This window comes from Amblyraja radiata, chromosome 15 (assembly GCF_010909765.2).
Source record: "Amblyraja radiata isolate CabotCenter1 chromosome 15, sAmbRad1.1.pri, whole genome shotgun sequence".
In the NCBI taxonomy this organism is placed as follows: domain Eukaryota; kingdom Metazoa; phylum Chordata; class Chondrichthyes; order Rajiformes; family Rajidae; genus Amblyraja; species Amblyraja radiata.
In genome coordinates, this window is record NC_045970.1 from 18,013,108 (window position 1) to 18,038,737 (window position 25,630).

Sequence of the window (25,630 nt, forward strand, 5' to 3'; positions counted from 1 at the left end):
AAGCACAACAAATGATAACAACAAAAACTTCCATTAATATTGCGCTTTCAATTTATTAAAATGTCCAAAGCCATTTCACAGGAGCATTGTGAAATCTCAATGTGTGGCTCAAGCCAGGTATTGAGTTATTAGATGTTGGGCCAAAAGCTTTAAGGAGCATCTTAAAGAGGGAAAGAAAAATAAAACAATTGAAATATACATGGAGGGAATTCGAGAGCTTAGGATCTTGTCTGCTACCAATGGTGGATTTGGGGATGAATTCTGAGCAGCAGTTGGCCCAGGCTCTTTCTAGGCTGGAGGAGAACATAGTAACATGCAAGGGTCAGATGCTGTGTGGATTTATTGTATTGTATATTGTATTGTATATCTTTATTGTTATTTTCCTGAGTACTCACATACCCAGAGGAAACAAAAAAACGTTACTCAAACCAGTGTCCATTCAGTGTGCAGTAAAAAATAAATAGAAATAAAAATACATATATCATGAACAAGTTTAACACTACTCTCAACTAAACATCAACAGGCGTTCCGATCGGCAGCGGCACGACAGTGGCTCTGTCCAGGTTGGTGGTTGGTGCGCGATACTTTGGCAGGGGGCAAAGTCCGTTTAACAGTCTTATAGCCTGCGGGAAGAAGCTGAGGAGCATCCTGCTGGTTTTGCAGCTAATGCTCCTGTACCTCTTCCCAGATGGCAGGATGGAGAATATGTGATGCGATGGGTGGTAGGGGTCTTTGATGATGGAGATGGCTCTGTTGATACATCTCTTCCTGTATATGTCCAGCAAGAAAGGGAGTGGAGCACCAATAATCCTGCTGGCGGTCTTCACAATCCTGTCAAGTTGGTGCCGTTCATACGCCTTGCAGCTCCCGAACCAGGAAGTGATGCCGTTGGTTAATGTGCTCTCGATTGTCCCCCTATAAAAAGTTCGTAGATGTGTAGTGGGGAGACCTGCTTTACGTAGTCTTCGGAGAGGGTGTAGTCGCTGCTGGGCTCTCTTGACCAGTGCTGTGGTGTTGGTTGTGGACATCAGGTCATCTGACAGGTGGAGTCCTAGGAACTTCACGCTGCTGACCCTTTCCACATCAGCTCCATCGATGTGCAGAGGTGTATGGTGTTGTTTTCCCGCCCTCCTGAAGTCAACCACCATCTCCTTAGTTTTTCCCACGTTGAGAATGAGGTTGTGGGATTTGCACCATCCTGTGAGCAGCTCCACCTGCATCCTGTACGCCGACTCATCATTGTCACTGATGAGACCCACCACTGTTGTGTCATCAGCGAACTTGTTGATGAAGTTGTTATTGAGTCTAGCAGTACAGTCGTGTGTAAGCAGACTAAACAGCAGGGGGCTTAGGACACCAAGGATGAGAATTAAAATATCAAGGTATTGAGCCACTGTAGGCTGACAAGCACAGGGGTGATGAATGGACAAACTTGATGCAAACAAGAATGCACGAGGCAGTGCTTTGATAACCTTGTATTTTTAACTAGAAAGACGGATGATGATCAGAAGTGGATTCCAATCATCGGGTCTCAAAGTGAGGTACAAGTTCAAGTGTGGACAGTGCAAGTTCAGGCCACACCTCCCCGATGTCTACATCTGACGACAAATCAGCTCTGGTTTGAATTTAAGCTAGATTAGATCATGAGATCATAAAATCATGTGATAAAAGAATTTGGCCATTCTGCCCATCAAGTCTACTCCTTCATTCAATCATGGCTGATCTATCTCTCCCTCCTAACCCCATTCTCCTGCCTTCTCCCCTTAACCTCTGACACTGTCCTAATCAAGAATCTATCTATCTGCCATAAATATATCCACTGACTTTGCCTCCACAGCCTTCTGTGGCAAGTAATTCCACAGATTCACCACCCTCTGACTAAAGAAATTCGTCCTCATCTCCTTCCAAAAATAACATCCTTTAATTCTGAGGCTATGACCTCTAGTCCTAGACTCTCCCACTAGTGGAAACATCCTCTCCACTTCCACTCTATCCAAGCCTTTTACTCTGCTTAGAGATTAGTTTAGGATAGATACCTGTTTTAAGTTTCTTCATAGGAATCTAATGGTCATCCGTAAAAGAAGTATCTAAACATTCAGAATACAGTTAGACAATAGTGGGGGAAATTTAACAATGGTTTCTGGATAATAATGCCTATTATTAGAGAACAACGTTTATCTCAAGATTACAAGTGACCATGGAAAGGAATGCAGAATAATTATCCATAATTATCCTATCTTCTTATGTCAATTTCAGCTCTGAATCTGTTAATCACTAAACTAATTGCTTTGCAGCAAGGAAAATTACACCATACACATCTCTTAACACAACACAACACAAACAATAAGGTAGTTTGAAGGAAAAATACAACTTTGTGCGAACACACAATGGATGATTTTACATCCCAGTCCTAACATTCCGACACTGAAGCTTACTTTGCAGAAAATCACAGAGTGTGAAATGCTCTGAAAATTCACTATTTCTTGTTTTCCCAATTGCTCAAGTCAATGTTTTTATCTCAGGTACACAAAAATGCTGGAGAAACTCAGCGGGTGCAGCAGCATCTATGGAGCGAAGGAAATAGGCGACGTTTCGGGCCGAAACCCTTCTTCAGACTGATGGGGGGTGGGGGGGAGAAGGAAGGAAAAAGGGAGGAGGAGGAGTCCGAGGGCGGGGGGATGGGAGGAGACAGCTCGAGGGTTAAGGAAGGGGAGGAGACAGCAAGGGCTAGCAAAATTGGGAGAATTCAACGTTCATGCCATCCGGACGTAAGCAACCCAGGCGGAATATGAGGTGCTGTTCCTCCAATTTCCGGTGTTGCTCACTCTGGCAATGGAGGAGACCCAGGACAGAGAGGTCGGATTAGGAATGGGAGGGGGAGTTGAAGTGCTGAGCCACCGGGAGTTCAGGTAGGTTATTGCGGACTGAGCGGAGGTGTTCGGCGAAACGATCGCCCAACCTCCGCTTAGTCTCCCCGATGTAAATCAGCTGACATCTAGAGCAGCGGATGCAGTAGATGAGGTTGGAGGAGATACAGGTGAACCTTTGTCGCACCTGGAACGACTGCTTGGGTCCTTGAATGGAGTCGAGGGGGGAGGTGAAGGGACAGGTGTTGCATTTCTTGCGGTTGCAACGGAAAGTGCCCGGGGAGGGGGTGGTACGGGAGGGAAGGGAAGAATTGACAAGGGAGTTGCGGAGGGAGCGGTCTTTGCGGAAGGCAGACATAGGGGGAGATGGGAAGATGTGGCGAGTGGTGGGGTCACGTTGGAGGTGGCGGAAATGGCGGAGGATTATGTGTTGTATTTGCCGGCTGGTGGGGTGAAAGGTGAGGACTAGGGGGACTCTGCCCTTGTTGCGAGTGCGGGGATGGGGAGAGAGAGCAGTGTTGCGGGGTATGGATGAGACCCTGGTGCGAGCCTCATCTGTGGTGGCGGAGGGGAATCCCCGTTCCCTGAAGAACGAGGACATTTCCGATGCCCTGGTGTGTATTGAACTTTGGCATCTTATCAGAAACGTACTTTAAGGATATGGAAAGTATAAAAGATTTGTACGGGAAATGTTAAAAATTAATGATAGGCTCAGGGGCATGATCAGTTATTTATCCACTCTGCAGATTAACACGTCCTATTGCTGCACCTGTGATAGCTGGAGCAGAACCCGTTCAAACATCTGCAAGGATTTTAAATCAATGTCTGAATTTAAAGAGCTTTGACATTTAAATTTACATGAGTCAAGGCATCAGGATGAATGAACATATTATCTTCACTTGAAATCCCAATTTACCCTGTTATTTGATAACTCACAGATAGAGTTTTCTCATTTTCATACGAACAAGAGACAATTTATGTTCTCTTTCATATTCCCATTTAACCATCAAAAGAGAAATTGTGTAACCCCTTCCATTTGGTAAGATTCACCAGGTAGAAATGAAATATATTAAAACTACTGTTCTGTTGGATTAATACAGTCTCACATCTGTGAGCATTATTCAAAATAGTACCACGCAATGCTTATGATATTTCCAATGCATTGCTAGCCATCCCAAAACAGAGGATAATAAAGGCATTAATTAAAAGCACTTACAAGTAGCTGTGGATTGCAGAACATGAGATTCAAACAAAGGCTTCTGTTAAATTCATAGTTAAGGAATCTTCTTTACAGATCCTTCTTTCCCAGTACAGAGGCACGTTTTGCACTCTCAGCAATCCTTTGTGAGAAACGACGGAAGTTCGGCTGAAACAGGTATCCCTGTTTGCATCCTCATTATGAAGAATGTCGCATCAGCAGCACATTTCACTGTCAGGCCAAGTTCACTACCAGAGCTTTATTACCCAAAAGCAGCAAATTAATCTGAAATTAGTGGCATCATCTGCTTGTTTGAGAATTCCACCTGAAAGGAAATAAAACAGTGTGAATGAATTAGATTATAATAAACACCGAGAGAAATAAATACAATCAGTTTGATCAAAGCTAAGCACAGCGGTTATTTTGTATTCAGGGCAGAGAATTTATCCACGTCATTAAAACTGCCTACGGGAATATGGGCAAGCTGCAGACAGTGGCTGGTGGAATGGATCGACTTATTTTCTGACAGGTCTGGTGAAAATGGGCAATCAAATTTGAGGGCCCATTAACACGCACCACAGGGCGGGAGACCCAGACTGTGCTTGTATTCCAACCATGTATCCCAACTAATTCATTCCAGAAGTAGCATCCGCCATCTCTCCACACTTTCAAACTCTGATAAGTCAAAGATTAATCCAGGGTCAAATTTAAAAGACTCTGGCAAATAACGCTCACAGCACTCTCAATAGAATCAGCAGCCTATGTCTTTGGCTACAATAGTCATGGCTCCAGGCAGCCCGTGGTACTGAAGCCCAAACATCTTGTCTTTTGACTCGTATAAAGTAAGCTACATTGGTGAATCGATGCAACATTTTGCCTATCAAGAGAAAAAAGCAATAAGCCTCTAAACTGCTGAAAACAAACATGGCAAAGGCAGAAATATAGCCTGTTTGGGACCAAGATAGTCTTAACTGTTTCCATGGTGATTTTCACAGTACAGTGGCTGTTATTTTGGTCCTCTCTACAGTGGTAATGAGATTTCTGAGAAGTGGTGATTTAAAACTATCATTCACTTCATCAACCAATGCTCTTTGTTCATTTGCAAAAGCAGTTCCCCCCCCCCCCCCCACTTACCTCAAGCTCATCAACATATTATACAAAGTCAGATTGCAGGCCTCAATTATTGAGTCACATACTATTACGGACTACAACTAAATTTCACATTGCACGATTTTCCCGGACAAATTAATGCAGCAGGGTAAAGTATGAGAGAAATATAAAAGCAGGAAATGTTGCAAACGTGTTTAACTGAAAAGGTTTAAGAAGGAACTGCAGATGCTGGAAAATCAAAGGTAGACAAAAATGCTGGAGAAACTCAGCGGGTGAGGCAGCATCTATGGAGCGAAGGAAATAGGCGACGTTTCGGGTCTTTGTCTGAAGAAGGGTCTCGACCCGAAACGTCGCCTATTTCCTTCTATTTCCTTCACTCCATAGATGCTGCCTCACCCGCTGAGATTCTCCAGCATTTTTGTCTAACTGAAAAGGTTAATCAACATCAGTTCCCCTTCTTCACACTTGCACACTCACAGTTCGTTGCATGAGATTTTGATTCAAATAAAGAACTTCGAAGTATTGCAGGAAATTTTATAAAATCCACAATTCTCGATACTGGAGTGAAGTTTAAATTTGGTGGGGTTTCGAAATGGATTGCAGCCAATTTGTTGTTTTTATTAAATGCAGTCTATCGGAGCTTCCTTTTGATTAAAGCCAATAGAGGCCCAAAGGCTTCAAACATGTCAAAGAAAATTCATCATAAGCTGGCTTTCCAACTAAAGTTGAAACCTTTTGAGCAGTTTAAAATTACCAATAACTCCTTGCTCTTCAGCGCTCCCTACAACATATGGGAAGGCCTTTTTTGTTGTTTGTCTCTCCTTTTCTCTTGGAGGCAGTGACACGTACATAGGAAGAATGTATCTGAGCCAAATTCTCCAGTTGTAGGCAAGGATAGCACTTGTCATGGAGGGTACGTATCATTCAACTAAGCAATTGGGTCACAAGCAGGAGCTGAAGCAATTCAACCAGATGTTTACATAGAAACATACAAAATAGGTGCAGGAGTAGGCCATTCGGCCCTTCGAGCCTGCACCGCCATTCGATATGATCATGGCTGATCATCCAACTCAGTATCCCATCCCTGCCTTCTCTCCATACCACCTGATCCCTTTAGCCACAAGGGCCACATCTAACTCCCTCTTAAATATAGCCAATGAACTGGCCTCAACTACCTTCTGTGGCAGAGAATTCCACAGATTCACCACTCTCTGTGTAAAAAATGATTTTCTCATCTCAGTCCTAAAAGACTTCCCTCTTATCCTTAAACTGTGACCCCTAGTTCTGTACTTCCCCAACATTGGGAATAATCTTCCTGCATCTAGCCTGTCCAACCCCTTAAGAATTTTGTAAGTTTCTATAAGATCCCCCCTCAATCATCTGAATTCCAGCGTGTACAAGCCGAGTCTATCCAGTCTTTCTTCATATGAAAGTCCTGACATCCCAGGAATCAGTCTGGTGAACCTTCCCTGTACTCCCTCTATGGCAAGAATGTCTTTCCTCAGATTAGGAGACCAAAACTGTACGCAATACTCCAGGTGTGATCTCACCAAGACCCTGTACAACTGCAGTAGAACCTCCCTGCTCTTATACACAAATCCTTTTGCTATGAATGCTAACATACCATTTTCTTTCTTCACTGCCTGCTGCACCTGCATTCCTACTTTCAATGACTGGTGTACCATGACACCCAGGTCCCGTTGCATCTCCCCTTTTCCTAATCGGTTTAAATGTAAAGATCAAGATTAAAGCAAGAAAAGTTGACATATGGAATATAAAATGCAGGTATAGGGTGCACTGCCTTTGAGCCTGCACTATCATTCAGTAAAATGAAGAATGATCTATGCCTTCAACTCCATTTTGTTTTTGCTCAATCACAATAACCACGGAACCAAAAATCTCTCCCTCTATTGGGTTAAGGATAATGCTTTAACTGGGGCAGCTTTCCAGATTAGAGAATGACAAAGATTTGCAACCATGTGAGAAATTCCCACTCGCATTACTCTTAGAATGGCATGATGGTGCAGTGGTAGAGTTGATGCCAGAGACCCAGGTTTGATCCTGACTAGGGGTGATGCCTGGATAGAGTTTTACGGTCTCCCCGTAACCGGCGTGCATTTTCCCCGGGATCGCCGGTTTCCTCCCACATTCCAAAGATGCACAGGTTGGTAAATCAATTGCCTTGGATAAATTGTAAATTGTCGCTGGTGTGTGTGTTTAGGATAGTGTTAGTGTGCGGGGATCACTGGTCGGCAGTCTCAGTTGACCGAAGGGCCTGTTTCCAATGTTAGACTCCTCTTTATCAACGATAGCTCCACCTTTAACACCTTCATGCAATCCAAACTCATCTCCAAACTCCTGTATCTAGGAATCAGTGCACCCCTCTGCCAATGGATCCTTGACCTTCTGACCCACAGACCACAATCAGCGAGCATAGGTGACATTACTCCCTCCACAATAATTCTCAATAATGGTGCCCTGCAAGCATGGGTTATCAGTCACCTACTATATTCCCTACACACTCACGATTGTGTGGCCAAATCTAACTCCATCTACAAAATTGGACATGACAAATGGGCTGAATCACAAACAATGATGAGACGAGACATACGCAGGAGATAGAAAATGTAGGAACGTGGTGTTGGGAAATCACCTGAAGGTCTGAAGAAGAGTCTCGACCCGAAACGTCACCCTCCAGAGATGCTGCCTGTCCTGCTGAGTTGCTCCAGCTTTTTGTGTCTACCTCTCCCTCAATATCAGCAATGTTATCGGCTTCAGCGAGCATGGTCGAGTGCATGCCAATTCAGCATCAATGGTGCTGAAGTGGAAATGGCTGAGAGCTTCAAGTTCCTTGGCGTAAATATTATCAATGATCTAGCGCGAGCAGGATGACACGGAACACCTCTTGCAATAACATGGACGTATTTTTTGCACAGTCTTCCTTCTTTTGAAGTGTACAATTTATGTAGAATGTATTTATGTTTTTGTTTATCTGAGTCTTGTTTATCCTGTGATTCTGCTGCAAGGAAGATTTTCATTGCAACTGCACCTCACTGTGCTTCTACATATGAAAATAAACTCAACTTGGCTTGACATGATTAAAACTTGTATTGTTTAGACCAATACTCCGAGGCATTCAGAAGAATGAAAGTTAATCTTTTTGCAATATCTATGATTCAGAAAGGGATGAACAGGATAGCTGGTGTGGGGATGTTGTTTCCCTAGGGTTGGGGGGGATAGGGAAAGGGGGAAGGGGGGAAGGGGGAAATGGAACTGGGGGCCTACTCTCAGAATAAGGCATTGGCTGGTCGGCAATGTAAGACTGAGATGAAAGAGAATTTCTCTCATTAAATGTGAATCTTTGGGATTCCCTGATCTAGAAGGCCGTGGATACTAAGTCTTTAAGCCAGTGAAAGATTGATTTTTGGATTGTAGAGGTTGTGACAGATGTAAAAAAAAAGGAGATTAAATTGTTCTTGTTCTCACTGAATGGAATCCAGGCTGAAAGGGGAGTGTGCCCTCCAATTGATTCATATATATTTATGATGAACATCAAAGGGAAAATATTAAAGCTTCTACAAGGCAGATGATCATTGGCATGCACTACTGTAGCACAATAGCAAAGACAACAAGCACTCCACCTCCAAAAGGCTGCAAAGACTCACTGTATTTCGGCACAGAAGGTGTCTCTGCGCACCGAGCTGGTGGAGTGGGGTGCTTGGGTGAATTGTGACACAAGGCACAGCTTGGCAGCAAATCGGGAGGGGGGTATCTGCTGCCCTCCTCCTTCAACTGCTCAACAGGCAGGGCCTGTGCCACCACGATGGTCAGTTGTTGCAGGACAATGACAGAGAACAAAGTCCTCTCTGGGGAGTGGTGCAGCCTCCCTTGAACACATAGCAGTGTTGCATCCTGTTGACATTGATAATTAAATATGGTCACATGTCGTAGTTATAACCGAGGTCTCTGACAGACCCAGACAAGGAACAAGGACGCAAAGATAGAAGTGGTGAAGCACAAATGGGAAAGAACAGCAAACCCCATTATAATCGACCATAGGGGGCGGGTGTCCGTTTTTGCTGATTGGCCGCTATAACTGAGTAAGGGTTTGACCCCCATTGACATCAATGCAAAGTTGCCGGTCAAAATCCTGGAGTCACTGAGAGTCCAGTGGACCTTCCTCATCACAGGGTGCACAGCGGCACCTCCATGTCCAACGCTGCCGGGGAACGACAATAACCACTGCCCCTGCTGCTGAATACCACATTCGGAAATTGAGAGCAAAATGGGAGGTCTGGGGCATTGTGGTGGAAATGTGGTGGGGTGAGGAAACTCTGTTCCGCTCTAACTGAGATTCTCACGAAAAGACACCTACCTTAAATGTTAACTCTGTTTCTCCTAACTAACCTGCTGAGTTTGCAAAGTTCTGAACAGCTAAAAATGTATTTTGGTTACTGCAAGCTAAAATTACTAAAGGCCTTTTGTTACATTGTTTAATAGAGTTAAGGGGCTGTCCCACTGCGACGACCTAAACCGCGAGTTCAGACGAGTTTGCCCTCGACTCATACTCGCTACATGGTCGACACGAGGTCCTAGGAGGTCTTTGTAACTTTCCTTCATGCTCGAGAGTAGTCCCCGCGTACTCAAGGCCTCAGCTAGGTCATGGCATATTTTTCAACGTTGATAAATGCCCGCGAGTAAAAAAAGGTCGCCATGGAAGAAAATCGATGCTTTTTTTACTCGTAGGTTTAGTCGAAGTAGGTCGTAGTAGGTCGGCATGTTATTCGTAGGTAATAGAGGGTAGTCAAAGGTTATCAAAGGTAGTCAAAGATAGTCATAGATAGTCATAGATAGTTTTTAACATAGTCGAAGGGAGGTCGAAGGAGGTCGTCTTCACTCTCTACTATTCGGTGTCCAATTTTCCCAAAGGTAGTCGAAGCTAGTCTTCAACATAGTCGAAGGAGGTCTTCAACATGATATTTTTTCAAACTCTCCTAAAAACTCTTCTAAATTCGCTAATTAGGTCGCCACAGTGGGACAGCCCCTTTATGTGCCAATCCACGCAATTGCTTGTCAATTTCAATATCTTGTCAATTTCAATCGTCTGCAGCCTATGTGTTGAAAGAAATAACTCGCAATAACGAAAATCCGTTATAAAGAGATCCAAAAAACAAGGATTTACTTTATTGTAAACGCTCTGAAGTCAGCCAGCACTTTTGGAATGAATAATAATTAACGTTTTAGGTTGACAAGCACTGATGAAAAGTCCTCTGCTTGAAACATTACTTCTGTTCCTTTTTCAACAGTTCCTGCCTAATTTGTTTTTATTTCAGATTTTCAGCATCTGCAGTTTAAACATTAATGATAAAACACCATTGATCAAGCATGTGAAACGACAAAATACCGGATCAAAGGGAGGCTACAGATTTTTGGCTGTTGAGTAGAGCAACTACTCGTGGATAAAAATGTTTTTATGTCTGGCTGTGGCAGCTTTGACAATCCATGAGTCGCCTTCCAGAGGGAAGTGATTCAAAGAGTTTGTGGCCAGGGTGAGAGGGGTCAGAGATGATCTTACCCGCTCGCTTCCTGGCCCTTGCAGTGTACAGTTCATCAATGGAGGGAAGGTTGCAGCCAATAACCTTCTCAGCTGATCGGACGATTCGCTGCAGCCTCCAGGTGTCGTGCTTGGTGGCTGAGCCAAACCAGACCATGATGGAGAAGGTGAGTACAGACTCTACAATGGCTGTGTGGAATTGGACCATCATTGCCTGTGGCAGATTGTGCTTCCTCAGCTGCCGCAGGAAGTACATCCTCTGTTGTGTCTTTTTGACTGTGGAGTCGATGGTAGCCCCCCACTTAAGGTCCTTGGAGATTATGGTTATACTGTAAATGACTGGGTAAGGTTAGGTAAGCTAGCATAAAAGGAACATAAATAACAGATTGTTATAATGAAAATTTATGGTGCCATTCTTACAACTCTGCTAGAAACATAGAAACATAGGAAACTAGGAGCAGGAGTAGGCCATTCGATTCTTCGAGCCAGCACTGCCATTCAATAGGATCATTGCTGATCATCTAAAATCAGTACCCCGTTCCTGTTTTTCCCCCATATCCCTTAATTCCTTTAGCCCGAAGAGCTAAATCTAACTCTCTCTTGAAAACATCCAGTGGATTGGCCTCCGCTGCCTTCTCTGACAGAGAATTCCACAGATTTGCAACTCTCTGGGTGAAGAAGTTTTTCCTCACCTCAGTCCTAAATAGCCTACCCCTTATTCGTAAACTGTGACCCCTAGTTCTGGACTCCCCCAGCATCGATAACATTTTTCCTGCATCTAGCCTGTCCAATCCTTTAAGAATTTTGCATGTTTTCATAAAATCCCCTCTCGTCCTAAATTTCCAGTGAATACAAGCCCAGCTGACACATTCTTTCATCATATGTCAGTCCCGCCATCCATGGAATTAACCTGGCGAACCTACGCTACACTCACTCAATAGCAATAATGCCCTTCCACAAAATAGGAGACCAAAATTACACACAATACTCCAGGTGTGGTCTCACAAGGGCCATGTACAATTGCAATAGGACCTCCTTGCTCCTAAAGTCAAATCCTCCCACAATGAAGGCCAACATGCCATTAGCTTTCTTCACTGCCTGCTGTACCTGCATGCTTACTTTCAGTGACTGATGTACAAGCACACCCAGGTCTCGTTCCACCTCCCCCTTTCCAAATCTGACACCATTCAGATAATTATCTGCCTTCCTGTTCTTGCCACCAAAGTGGATAACCTCACATTTATCCACATTATACTGCATCTGCCATGCATCTGCCCACTCACCCAGCCCACCCAATCACCCTGCAGCCTCATAGCATCCTCATCTAAGCTCATATTGCCACCCAGGTTTGTGTCATCCGCAAACTTGGAGATGTCACATTTAATTCCTTCATCTAAATTATTAATATATATTGTAAATAACGGGTCCAAGCACCAAGCCCTGTAGCACCCCACTAGTCACTGCCTGCCATTCTGAAAAGTACCCGTTAATTCCTACTCTTTGCTTCCTGTCTAGAAACCAGTTCTTTATCCATGTCAATACCATAACCCCAATACCATGTGCTCTAATTTTGCACACTAATATCTTGTGTGGGACCTTGTCAAAGGCTTTTAGAAAATCAAGATACACCACATCCACTGGCTCTCCCTTATCCATTCTATTTGTTACGTCCTCAAAATATTCCAGAAGATTATTCAAGCAAAATATCCTCTTCTTAAATCCATGCTGACTTTTACCGATCCTGTCACTGCTTTCCAAATGCGCTGCTTAACAATCGACTCAAGCATCTTCCCCACTACCGATGTAAGGCTAACTGGTCTGTAATTCCCCATTTTCTCTCTCCCTCCTTTCTTAAAAAGTGGGGTTACATTGGCTACCCTCCACAGGAACTGATCCAGAGTCGAGAGAACATTGGAAAATGATCACCAATGCATCCACAATTTCTAGGGTCACCTACTCTGGGATGCAGACCATCATGCCCTGGAGATTTATCAGCCTTCAGTCCCAACAGTTTACCTAACACCATTTCCTGACTAATGTGGATTCCCTTCAGTTCCTCCCTCCCTTTAGATCCTCGGTCCCCTAGTATTTCTGGGAGTTTGTTTGTATCTTCCTTAGTGAAGACAGAACCAAAGTACTTGTTTAACTGTTCTGCCATTTCCTTGTTTCCCACTATGAATTCACCCGTCTCTGATTGTAAGGGATCTACATTTGTCTTCACTAATCCTTTCCTTTTTACATATCTGAAGAAGCTTTTAGAGTCAGTTTTTATATTTCCCGCAAGCTTTCTTTCATGCTCTTTCCCCCCCCTCTTAATTACTCCCTTTGTCCTCCTCTGTTGAGTTCTAAATTTTTCCCAGTCCTCCGGTTTGCTGCTTCCTCTGGCCAATTTATATGCCTTTTCCTTGGATTTAACACTATCCTTGATTTCCCTCGTTAGCCACGGTTGAGCCAGACAGAGATGCCATTGCATCTCCACCGTCAACCCTTTAGGTATAATTTGCCAGGTTACCCTAGCCAATTCCCATCTCATACCTTCAAAGTCTCCTTTCTTTAAGTTCAGGACCCTAGCCTCTGAATTAACCGTCACTCCATCCTAATGCAGAATTCCACCATATTATGGTCACTGTTGCCCAAGGGGCTTTGCACAACAAGATCGCTAACTAATCCTTCCTCATTACACAATACCCAGTATAGGATGGCCTGTCCTCTAGTCGGTTCTTCTACATATTGGTTTAAAAAATCACCCCGTATACATTCCAGGAAATCCTCCTCCTCAGCGCTGCTCCCAATTTGGTTGCCCCAAGCTATATGTAGATTAAAATCACCCATCATAACTGCTGTACCATTGCTACACGCATCTCTAATTTACTGCTTGATGCTATCCCCAACCTCCCTACTGCTGATGGTGGTCTGTATACAACTCCAACAAACGTTGTCTGCCCTTGGCTATTTTGTAGTTCTACCCATAACAATTCTACAACATCCAAGCTAATGTCTCTCCTTGCTATTGCATTAGTCTCCTCTTTAACCAGCAATGCCACCCCACCTCCTCTTCCTTTCTGTCTATCCTTCCTGAATATCAAATACTCCATGCATATTTAGCTCCCAGCCTTATCTCCGTAATTATACTGCATCATATTCCTTAACTGCTAACTGCACACTCAAGTCACCCACCTTATTACGAATGCTCCTCACATGAAGGCACACAGCTTTCAAGTTTGTTTTTCTTATCTCCCTTCTACATTTTGCTTCTGTCCTCCTTTTATGGCACTCTTCTTCCTTGCATTGGTTCCCAACCCCTGCCCTGTTAGTTTAAACGGAACCTTTCCTACACTCTCTTTCCCGTTAACTGCACGCATACGCTTCCACGATGTTGACTCCACCCTCCCACGGTTTAGTTTAAACCCACCTGTGTAACACTAGCAAACCTGCCTGCCAGAATGTCAGTCCATTTCCAATTAAGGTGCAACCCGTCCCTTTTGTACAGGTCACCCCTGCCCCAGAAGAGAATCCAATGATCTAGAAATTTAAATCCTTGCACCAACTCCTCAGCCACACATTCAGATCCCCTATCTCCATGTTCCTATCCTCATAAGCACGAGGTACTGGAAGCAACCCAGAGAAAACCACCCTATAGAGGTCCTGCTTTTCAGCCTCCTGCCTAGTTCTCTATGCTCACGTTGTAGAACCTCCTTCCTTTTCTTACCCACATCAATTGTGCCTCTACCTCAGAAGATTGCAGTCTTATGAAAATACGATGACAATTAAGTAAAGCTCACGGCCAAAATATTAAGTTGGCTTAATGCCAATAATTTAGCCAGAAACTGTGAGAATCTGGGAAGCACTTACACGCAATCATAAAACTAACATGACAGTTGTAACCACATCAACATTTGTCTGGTCATGCAGGAAATTACATTACCATGAAAGAAGAACTGCATAACTAGCGTTATTTGGACCCAGTTTCCTATAGCATGAGGGACTCACATTTTCCAAAGGCTTTGGTGTACATGAATGCTGCAACCCAAATCATCTGGTACATTCCCCCATTATGCTCAAGTAAAGAACATTTGAAACATACCTGTACCATGGTTGAAAACATTACATTGGACAGAATAGGAAGACAGTCGCCTTTTCATTTTTTATCTTTTCTGCAGGAATCACGACTGAGCATTGTTATTATCTTACAAAAATGAGAGATGACTCACAACACCACAGAACTGTAATAGTGATCTTTAGCACCTCTCCTCGAATGTGGATGAAGTAAACACCAGATGAGACTAAACTGTTCAAAATGCAAGCTCAGTTCCAAGATAAACTAAAATGTGAGGAACAATGTACATAATCACGGTACATGGTTTCTACCTGCTACAACTCATATTCATGTAATGCTGTAAAGTACACCATTCAATCCTCTCCATCTTCCATTCATTATCTCATATAGTTTGAACAGATTTTTCCCACATATGCTAACATATTTCATAAATTTGCAATAGAATGCATGCATATGTTGCCATTCACAGGACAAAACAGATCCTTCAACTTACTACAAATTTCACATTATATGAGCATGACAGCCATTTCACTGTTCCTTAATTTGAGGGTTTAAAAAAAATAAAATCCAGGTTCCACTTCTACCATGTACAGTGGTAAAGAGGACCTAAAACTAAGTTTTTGTTCCTGGTCATCAGACTTTATGTAAACAGCACCAAGCTTCTGCGCATTCTACCATACAGAGTCCTGGGTCTCGTCTCAGCGTGTCCCTGGGAAGAGCCATAGGACACAGAGTCCTGTGTTATGGGGCTGTTCAGGATGAATCTCAATGAAGACCACTGTACCCCTTGTCACATTGTATTGTATTGTATTTTAATGACCACACAGCCAGGCTGGTGGAATTTGTTATCAGTACAGCTCGGTACAGAACAGAGGGGTCTGGTCTCTCCTACCTTCAATGGAACTGTCTGGAGGGCAGTATGCAGTGGTGCCGAGGGTCAAACTGCACATTGGGCAAGGAGAGACCATGTCGCCATCAGCCAAGCAAGATCTTAATGCTCTGATAGTGAAGCACTTTACCTAATGAGTTGACAGTCCGCAAGGAAACCACCCGACTGGATCAACCATCTCCTATTCCCGCTGGAAACAAGTACATTCTGTGAAGACCACTAAAGAGCTTGTGATTATTGGTGCCTCTCTGCACTGATTTTCCAATGAGCAACATATAGTTCTTTGGAGACACAATGTAGAAACAGGCCCTTCAGCCCACCAAGTCAGTGCAGACCAACCATCGCCTATACACTAGTTCTATCCTACGCACCAGGGACAATTTACAGAGGTCAATTAACCCGCAAACCTGCATGCCATTGGAATGTGGGAGGAAACCGGAACACCCAGAGAAAACTCACGTAGACACAGGGAGAACATACAAAACCCATACAGACAGCACCCACAGTAAGGATCGAACCTGGGTGTCTGGTGATGTAATGGGCCTGTCCCACTTACCTAACATCTTCGGCGACTGCCGGCACCCGTCATAAGTCGTTGCAGATCGCCGAAAATGTTCAACATGATGAAATTCCAGCGGCGACCAGAAAGACGCTACGACTCTTTGGGCGACTGTGGAGACTGCACACGACCATACAGGCGACACCACGGTGACATGTTGCGGGGTTAAGCCTGTATGGTCGTGAGTAGTCGCCCAAAGAGTCGTACCTTGTTCTGGTCGCCGCTGGATTTTCAACATATTGAAAATTATCGGCGACCTGCAACGATCTATGACGGGTGGCGGCAGTCGTCGGAAAAGTCGCGTAAGTGGGACAGGCCCATAAGGCAGTAACTTTACCGCTGCGCCACTGTGCCTCTTTAAACATCCTGCAACTGAATAGAACACTGCAGCAGCATGGCCAAACAATACAATGCCAGGGTCAGATAGATACTCAGCTGGTCTTAGCACTTGGGGTTTGCGTATTCAGAACCTCTTCACCTTGCCATACAGCCCAGAGGGGAAAACATCCACATAGGCCACTGTTGCACATTTCCTTCTTGCAACAGTTCATCTCACTGCCTGACTAACTGTGAGTTCCTGTTTCCATGGGGCAGTGGGCTGAGGCACTGCATGAGTTGTCAGTTTGAATAACTGATAAACAAATATATCATCTGTTCTGTGGGCTTGGCTGGATGGGAAACCCCCCAAAGCTCTGCAGAGTGTTTTCTCTCATTCCCGATTTTGACAAAGGGCCTTCAACTTGAAACATCGACTCTGTTTTTACTTCCACAGATGCTGTATGATCTGCTAAGTTCCCCCAGCATTTTCTGCTTTTGTTTCAGATATATTTATTTTCATTCATAGGATGCTTCCTGCTATTGGGAGTGAATAAAGCAAACATCAAGGCTTGAAGCATGTGTATTTTCTAACTGTTGCTGTAAGTGGAATTTTCCAACACCCATGCAGTATCCAAGATCCACCCACAGAGATGAATGTACCTTGGATTTCATCCACTCGCATTGATTCACGTTGCCGAGCAAGAGACAGTTCTGCCCACGTATACATACGGGCTTGTTCAGAACTCTTCTTTCAGTATTACCATTCAGAACACTATCTCAATGTGGGACTACAGTGTCTGAAAATGTAAAGTAATTGGAGGTGGCTTAAACAATGCACGGTTGACACTTTCTAAACCTGCTGATCAAATCGTCAAGTTGAATTTACTGTCGTAGGCACAAGTATGGGGAGATGTAGATGCAATGAAAATCTTAATTGCATCAGCATTGTACATAGACTGAGACATCACACAAAAATGACCAATTATACCAGAGTGAAAAGTAAAAGTCTATATCAACCAAGATATGAGTGTGGATCAATTAGAACACAAGTCCACAGTAGTGTAAGAAGTGGTCTATGTAATGTCTTACAGCAGTCTATAATGTTTCATTGCTAAGGTAGAATTAGAGTAGAGCAGGTCAGACCAATTTTTGTAATGCTAAATTTTTGTAAGGTGTCCTTGAGACTCTTGAAAGGCACCCATAAATAAAATGTATTATTATTATTATTATTAGACCAAGAACTTGATAGTTGTAGGAAAGTAGCCGTTCTTGAAGATGCTAATATGAGACATGGTAACAGCGAGAAGAAGGCATTGCCTAGATGATGGGATCCTTCAGGATAGATGTTGTCATCTTGAGGCAGCACATCATGTTGATGCTTTCGATGGAGTGGAAGGCTGTGCCGTGATGGACCAAGCTGAGTCCAGTTCTCTCTGCAGTCTCTTGTGTTCCTGTGCATTGGAATTGCTGTGGCAAGCCATGGTGCCCAAAGTCAGGATACTTTTTACAATGCATCTGTCGAAGTTTGTTAGAGTTTTTGGTGACTTGCTGAATCTCTTTCTACTTCTAAGAAAGCAGAGGTGCTACTACACCATCCTCATGATTACCCCTCTGTGCTAGGTCCAGGACAGGTCATCTGAGATGATAATGCCCAGGACTTTGAAGCCACTAGAAGGTAGACACAAAAAGCTGGAGTAACTCAGCGGGACAGGCAGCATTTCTGGAGAGAAGGAAAGGGTGACGTTTTGGGTCGAGACCCTTCTTCAGAGTGCAGGGGGCTGAGCACACAGTCCTGAGATGCACGTTTTGATGCTACCTCCCACTGAGATATCCTAAGTAGAATTATCAGTTCCTTAAGACTCCAAAGCAATTCAAACTAAAAGTGAAAATTTTAATTATATAGTTAAAATGTCATCAGGACAGATGAAGTACTTTTATTTGATCTTCACTCCACTGGAATGTTAAGTACCCAAGACATTGAAGCAAGAGAGAATTGTTGGCTTGCCCACGCCTGTCATTCATTGAGTCAGCACCTAACCTCCAGCTTCAGTGCCACATGCTTTGAATTCCTCAATATACCTATAAAAATCTAAACAAAAATTAAACTCTTTTGAACATCTGCTGGTCGTACAGGTAGGGCCAAGAAAAAAATGCCTGACTATATAGTTTTCAATGAAATATGAAATAGGATTGCTCATATTGAAACTAATGCCGTTTTAAAGTAGCTATTCCCATTTTCTCACTTCCAGCATGTGTTTAATTCCTCAATGAATCATTGTATTTCCTGATTAACCATAGCAATTCTGCACAAGGTGTAGAAGAAAACATTTGTGCAAAGACATAAATTATGAATGGTTAGAAAACACAGTCTTATTTCTTACCTCTGCTGGGCCATTACTTTCAGATCCAGTGCTCTTAGAACTTACTGAGATTCAGTCTTAACTCACATTGAATAGAAAGCAAAACTTTTGTACTGCTCCTCCCAGTTCAAATTGAAAATGAAAATATTGTCTAATCTTCCCTAATCTGGAAAATGATTTGTTTATCACTGTTAACCAGGGAACTGGTTGGGCAGTACTACACGCACTATTGCAATTTAAACTGTTATTATATACAAAATGACTTAATTTGGGACCTCTGTGCCACTGTGACCAGTAATTCATCGGTGTCAGTTCCTTTTATCCATCTTCAAAGACTTCCTGGGATCAGTCCCCTGTCCTGCACAGCAAGTAGCTGAGAGCTAATTATCTGCACTTTACAATAGTTTAGAGTTGAAAGATGTAAATGGATTCAAGAGGAAAACTGCAAATGTACTTTTCTACCAGATATGACTGCATCATAGAGCCATTGGGAATCATAGAGTCTTATAGCATGGGGACAGGTCCTTCAGCCCAACCTCTCATTGCCAGCCAACATGCCCCATCTACACTAATCCCACCTGCCTGCATTTGGCCCATCTTTAAATCTATCCTTTCCATTCGCCTGTCCAGATGTTTCTTAAATATTGTGATAGTACCTGCCTCAATTATCTCCTCAGGCACCTCATTCCATATACCTACCACCCTACGTCTAAAATAGTATTTTTTGCAAGTGATATCCAAGTGAGTGTTGTAAGATATTTGAGCTAGCTGCTCATGATCATAAATTTCAGAGCATCATGTATGTGCATCATCCATTTGGGTTCACAATGAAAATCCAACAATGCGTACCAGCTTGCAGAGCATGAATCCATGGGAAACAATAAAGCCTTTCTCAACCAGAGACTTCGTTCACCTTCTCAGATTGTTATCAAAAGACCCGTGACACTCAATTCTCTGAGTGTCATGACCATCATTTATTCTGAGCCTTCACCAAAAGAGGAAATTATTCCAAAATTGCTTTTTGAAACTTGCTGTGTGCAAATCATTGCTTATAACAGCTTACTGTTACTGAACTTCAGAAGGATTTCATTGTTTGATGTTATTTGGGATAATAGGAGAGGTGCTCAGTCATATTTCATTATTTGTTTCTTCTCTGTGCTTACTCTTACCTTTTTCTCCATTATTTCTCTCATTTTATCCCATTTGAATTTCTGGATGTATACCTTATATCATTGCCGTGTATGTGTTTCTATTCACGGACTTCTCTGGCTTTGTTTCATTACTTTCCTTTGATCCTCACATTACTATCAAAGGGATATAGGCTTTGTCTAGAGATTTCCGAGTGCATGTTTGATACTATCATAACTTGGCAGGTTGCACTGATCTACAACTTGTTTCCAAAAAGGAAGCACTTAATTTACAGTATTTACCGTTACAAGTGAGCTGGAGAATGGAAAATGGGCCTAGTTTTGAGAATTTGACATTACAATTGTGCAATACATTTTAATTTAATGTATGCAGTAGTACAACAATGAGGGCATTGCAACAGATCGTTCCCGGCCGTGACATCATTGGCTACGTGTACCTCAGCCATGATTGATTTGCGGAGTGGACTTGATGGGCTAAATGACCTAATTCTGCTCCTATAACTTATGAACTTATGAAATGCAATTTTTTTTTCAGCATAGTCCAGACCATAATCTTCTGTTGCAAGCCTGGTTAATTAGCAAGGCCCAACACAACATGAAACAACATGACACTCACAACGTAACTTCCTTTAGACTTTAGAGATACAGTGTGGACACAGGCCCTTCGGCCCACCGTGTCCAAACCGACCAGCGATCCCCGCACTCTAGCACTATCCTCCACGCTAGGGGCAATTTATAATTTTATCAGCCAATTAACCTACAAACCTTTATGTCTTTGGAGTGTAGGAGGAAACCAGAGAACCAGAGAAAACCCATGCGGTCGCAGGGAGAATGTACAAACTTGTACAGACAGCACCCATGGTCAAGAATGAACTCGGGCCTCAGGCACTATCAGTAGGTATGTTGCAAAGCCTACCTGAAGCGTCGGTGAAAATCTGTCGTTGCGGGTGCGCGCGATTTTGGCGCCGTTTAGAGGGGGCGGGTTTAAAAAGCGATTTTCTCTAAGCTGTTCCAATCGAAAATGTTCAGCCTAGTTAATTATTAACGAAAAATCGCTGAAAGACCCCGTCGCAAAAGCTATTATTAGGTTTAAAGGCCTCGTATAATAGTTATAGTAGTTTAAAAATCAATCTCTAAACCCACGACCGCCAGCAACCGCAGGGTCTCATAAAGCAAACCACAGAAGGTTGGCTGTATATTTTTACATTAAAAAGGGCTTCTAAAGATCCCTTTATACAAAGTTTAATATTGCGAGTAGCTCATTTTGGGCCCACTATATCCCGCAGTATTTTTCTCGGCATTTGGGGGCACAAATCTACCGCAATGTGAACGTTCTAAACCAGCGCGTTCCACAGGGACCCACTGGAAAGCTGTTTTAAATGGACATTTATTTACAGCAATTAAACACTAAATTCCTTCCATTTGGCCTATAAATTAATGTAAATGAGATTTTAAAATCATGTTTTATTGTGAATTATTTGTGAATATTATTTGGACATTTAGGCTATTTAAAAATGTTAATCATTTATTAAGAAATGGATAGATGTTTAGATCTAGTAATTGAAGTCTGAAATTAGCTACAATTAGGTAACTAACTAATTATATGCTTTAATTTCAGGTCATCCAAGTAAGATTATTTTATATTTGTTTCAGAATGCTTCAATCTATGATAACTGAAAATTTCATTCAGTTCTCTTAATTTTTAAGAAAGTTATGGGCTTTTGACTGTTCACGATCACAGCTTTTTTGTTATGTCCATAGAAAATCAATAGGGAACAAGATGCTCATTTCCCAGTATGAAAATGGCCATAACTTTTTAAATACTTGAGATATGAAAGTGAATTAGGTGTCAAATTAAACTTATTTTTATGCTTTATCTGATGGGATAAATTACAGACTTGATTTTTAAAATCTCAAAATTTTGTAACATTGCTACTATCAGGCAGAAATTCTACCAATAAACCACCCTGCCGACCCTATACCTCATGTGCTGACAGTATGACTTTGAGGCCCCACTCCCAGATCCACCGGCTATGTAAAATGATTGAACAAAATTAATATTTAATAGACTGAAATACATAGTTAAAAATTAAAATACAGGATATAAATTATATTAACTAACTGATATGAATAGGTCAGCTTAACCTCAATCTTTGATTCCTCCAATTTAGTTTTATTAGGGCTACTGTATGCCCACCAGGTTTAACCTGGCAACAACACACTGATTTCCAGACCTAGAAGCTGGCAAACATAATTGGACACCATGCGGAATCCACCACCTCAAAGGAGGTGTCCGGGGAAGGACCATAATTGAGCAGGAGGCTGAACTTCAACCAATGCCAAGGAACTGCCCCGGTGCTGAGCTTATCTTCTGCACATCCAGACAACATTTTCAGGGTAATCTGCTCTATTATTGCTGTCGGTAAAATATTTCCAGTCATGGTTCACGGTAGACCATCATTTGATTTGTCTGTGTAGGAAGGAATTGCAGAAAGTAGACACAAAAAGCTGCAGCTCAGAGGGGCAGGCAGCATCTCTGGAGAGAACGAATGGGTGACGTTTCGGGTCGAGGAGAAGCGCCATGACCCAAAATGTCACCCATTCCTTCACACCAAGAGATACAAGGTACATTTATTTGTCACATGGGCCAGTTGGCACGGTGAAATGTGATCACCAAATGTGATCAACACCATTTGACCCATCTGGTTCTCCTCATGTCCATGTCAATGTATTTAGCAAGAGTCTGTTATTGTGGATTGGAGCTTTGCATTCCACTGAATGCTGACTCCATTTTTCTCTATTTGGATATTGACTTTATAGAATTCGCTCACTGACTGGGTTGCCTGTTGGAAGAGGAACTCCAAGCAGAACTGTTTCACAAGATCACTCCTGTTTCCGAAATTCTGAAAATGAAGCAATGATGTAATCACTTTCAGAAAACTGAAAAGGAAACGGTGCTATGTGATTACGAGTGGAGCAAAAATAGAATCATTTTCCTCCACATTCATGCTGGCTGAGATATTAACAGTGCAACTTAATACTGCAACTTAAATGAATGCCATCCATTTGCAAAATCAACAGAGTTGAACCAAGCAAATCTTTTAAAAATTAACTAAGACAGCATTGATAATTTTGGCACTATCTCATTCCTCAGATAAAATGTTGACACTAATGACCCAAATGAGTGCACTGAATTGCGCAACAAGATAACAAGAGGGGGTCAAACTAATATATTTTCTTTCCAGGATATTCAACAGAGGTAGATACATATAGAGGGATGTTATGACATTAACAATGTATTTCTGTCTTAAAGTCACTGCATCATTATTGAAGATAAATACAAAATGCTGGAGTAATTCAGTGGAACAAGCAGCATCTCTGGAGAGAAGGAATGGGTGACGTTTCGGGTCGAGACCCTTCTTCAGACTGAGTGTCAGGAGAGAGGGAGTCTAGAAATATGGAAGGATAAGGTGCAAAAACAACAGATGAAAGCAGATGATGATAAGGAAATGTCGCATAGTTCATCGCACTCTAGTTCACCCTCTCTCGCCATCATTGCATTATTATTGTCGGTTGATTTTCTCATGAATACTGATCTTAAACAGGACAATAATGATACAAATTTAACCTCTAATATAATCTCCATTGTCTTACATTTCAGTTGGGGCAGGAGAAATGGTGGCATAATTAGACAAGACCTCAAGATAATGGGGAAAAACTAAAACAGATTTCCCACTTTTAAGTTACATCTCAAGACCATAGATTGTAATGCCCATTTGAGAATGAGTATACATTCTGTTGGCTCTTTGAGAGAATCACTGCTAGATGTTGACTACATAAAAGAATGTAGCAGCAGCTGTTGACATAGATTACAACAAGGAGATATAACATTAAAATAGGGAACACATTTCTTCTGGTCTCCTTTTCTGCAATCAGACTGTCGTTCAGAAAATTGTACTATATTATAAATAAATGTTCTTTCGGGGCAGGTATGGGCAGCAGCTCTGCACAGCTTCTACCTCCATCTTCTTGCGTATGGCGTGCACATAGGACAACTTGTTCTATTTGATCTTACTTGATTGTGCACGCCAGGTTGATTGCATTCGTCAAAACAGGGCGGACCACGTGAAGGTTGCAATCTCCCACCCCTAGCTTCTACCTCACAGCACCAGAGACCTGGTTCAATCTTGACCTTGGGTGTGAGAAATATGTACTTTCTTCCTATGACCATGTTGGTTTATTCTCGATGCTCCTGCTTCTTCCCACATCCAAAAGAAGTGCAGACCAGTAGGTTCATTGGCTACTGTAAATTACCATTAATAGGTGAGTGAGTGGTAGAATCTGGGGGTAGTTGATGAGATTATGGGGAGAGTTTAAATGTTGGTAAATGGGTGGTTAGCATTCAGCATGGACCCAGTGGTCTGAAGGGGACTGTTTCGGTGTCACATCTCTCCATCATACTATGACAATTGTAAGAATAAGAATCAACACATCTGTAATAAGGACACTTACAGGTACCATGGAATCATAGGAATGAACCCTTCAGCCTATCATGTCCATGTCGACCTTAATACTCATCTCCACTAATCTTATTTGCCTGCATTAGGAACCATCTCCTTATATGCCTTCCCTATTTAAGCGACTGTCCAAATACCTCTTATATAGTGTTTGGTAAAAATGTTGAATATTATTAACAGCAAGCAGGGAACGAAATGACAAAATTGCTGTTGCTATCAATGCAGACAGGTGATTTAATTCCAAGCAGAAAAATAAGAGCACGGAAAATGCTGATGATGTACCAGACAAGGAACTAGACAGCATTACGAAATGTCTCTTGCAGGAACAAAGCTGACTTGTTTACTCAGAATTTTACTGCTGGCATGGAAAATGCAAACTACATCTTCAATACATCGAGTGATAAGAAGAATCAATAAGCCTTTTAACCTGTCATGAGGTAGTAATACAGTGCTGGTGCATCTCCAAAGAAGCCAATCCCACTTCCTGTGATTCAGGCACGATTCAGGTACAATGAACTACTCACTGCTTCATTTAATATAACAAATGGCTCATGAATCATCTGTACCCCAACATCTCCTCACAATTATTGCTTTGCCTTTACGAAAGAATTAAAGGAAAATCTAATCATTAGTTTGAATTCGTTTTTCACAAAGAGGTTTAAACCAGAAAGCATTGATATTTAGCATCTTAAAACTTGAAATCATATCTTAATATAGTCTTTAGGAGCTCAAACTTGACCCTCTCCAGCAGCAGCTTCTTTTAAGACTTCAATTGTACAAGTCGTTTGTTTTATGTTGGTAAAAAATTGTAGATTCACAGGTAAACAAGTAAATTGTTAGAAGAATCTGCTGCTCTGCTCGAATGTCTCGATCTTTAGCTGCACTTATCTTTAGTTGTTACATTGGTTCCAATTTTATAAATACTAAAAATCAATTTTGTTGATTAAACTTTATTGTGGAAAAGCCTTCAAAGCAAACATTTTACTTCAGAGTCACGTGAGTGACTACGTGAAGAACCCGTCCAGCACGCATGCACGACATGAGCGTTCACGC

At 42.3% G+C, this 25,630-nt stretch overlaps 1 protein-coding gene across 2 annotated transcripts in view; it reads right to left on the reverse strand.

Annotated features, from left to right (window-relative positions):
- The window catches only part of ptpre (protein tyrosine phosphatase receptor type E), a 272,140-nt gene that overhangs the window by 173,880 nt on the left and 72,630 nt on the right, over positions 1-25,630 (reverse strand). For both annotated transcript variants that reach the window (XM_033033691.1, XM_033033692.1), the window contains exon 3: positions 4,084-4,390. The gene's annotated coding sequence lies outside the window, so the exon portion shown is untranslated. The remainder of the gene's footprint in view (positions 1-4,083; positions 4,391-25,630) is intronic.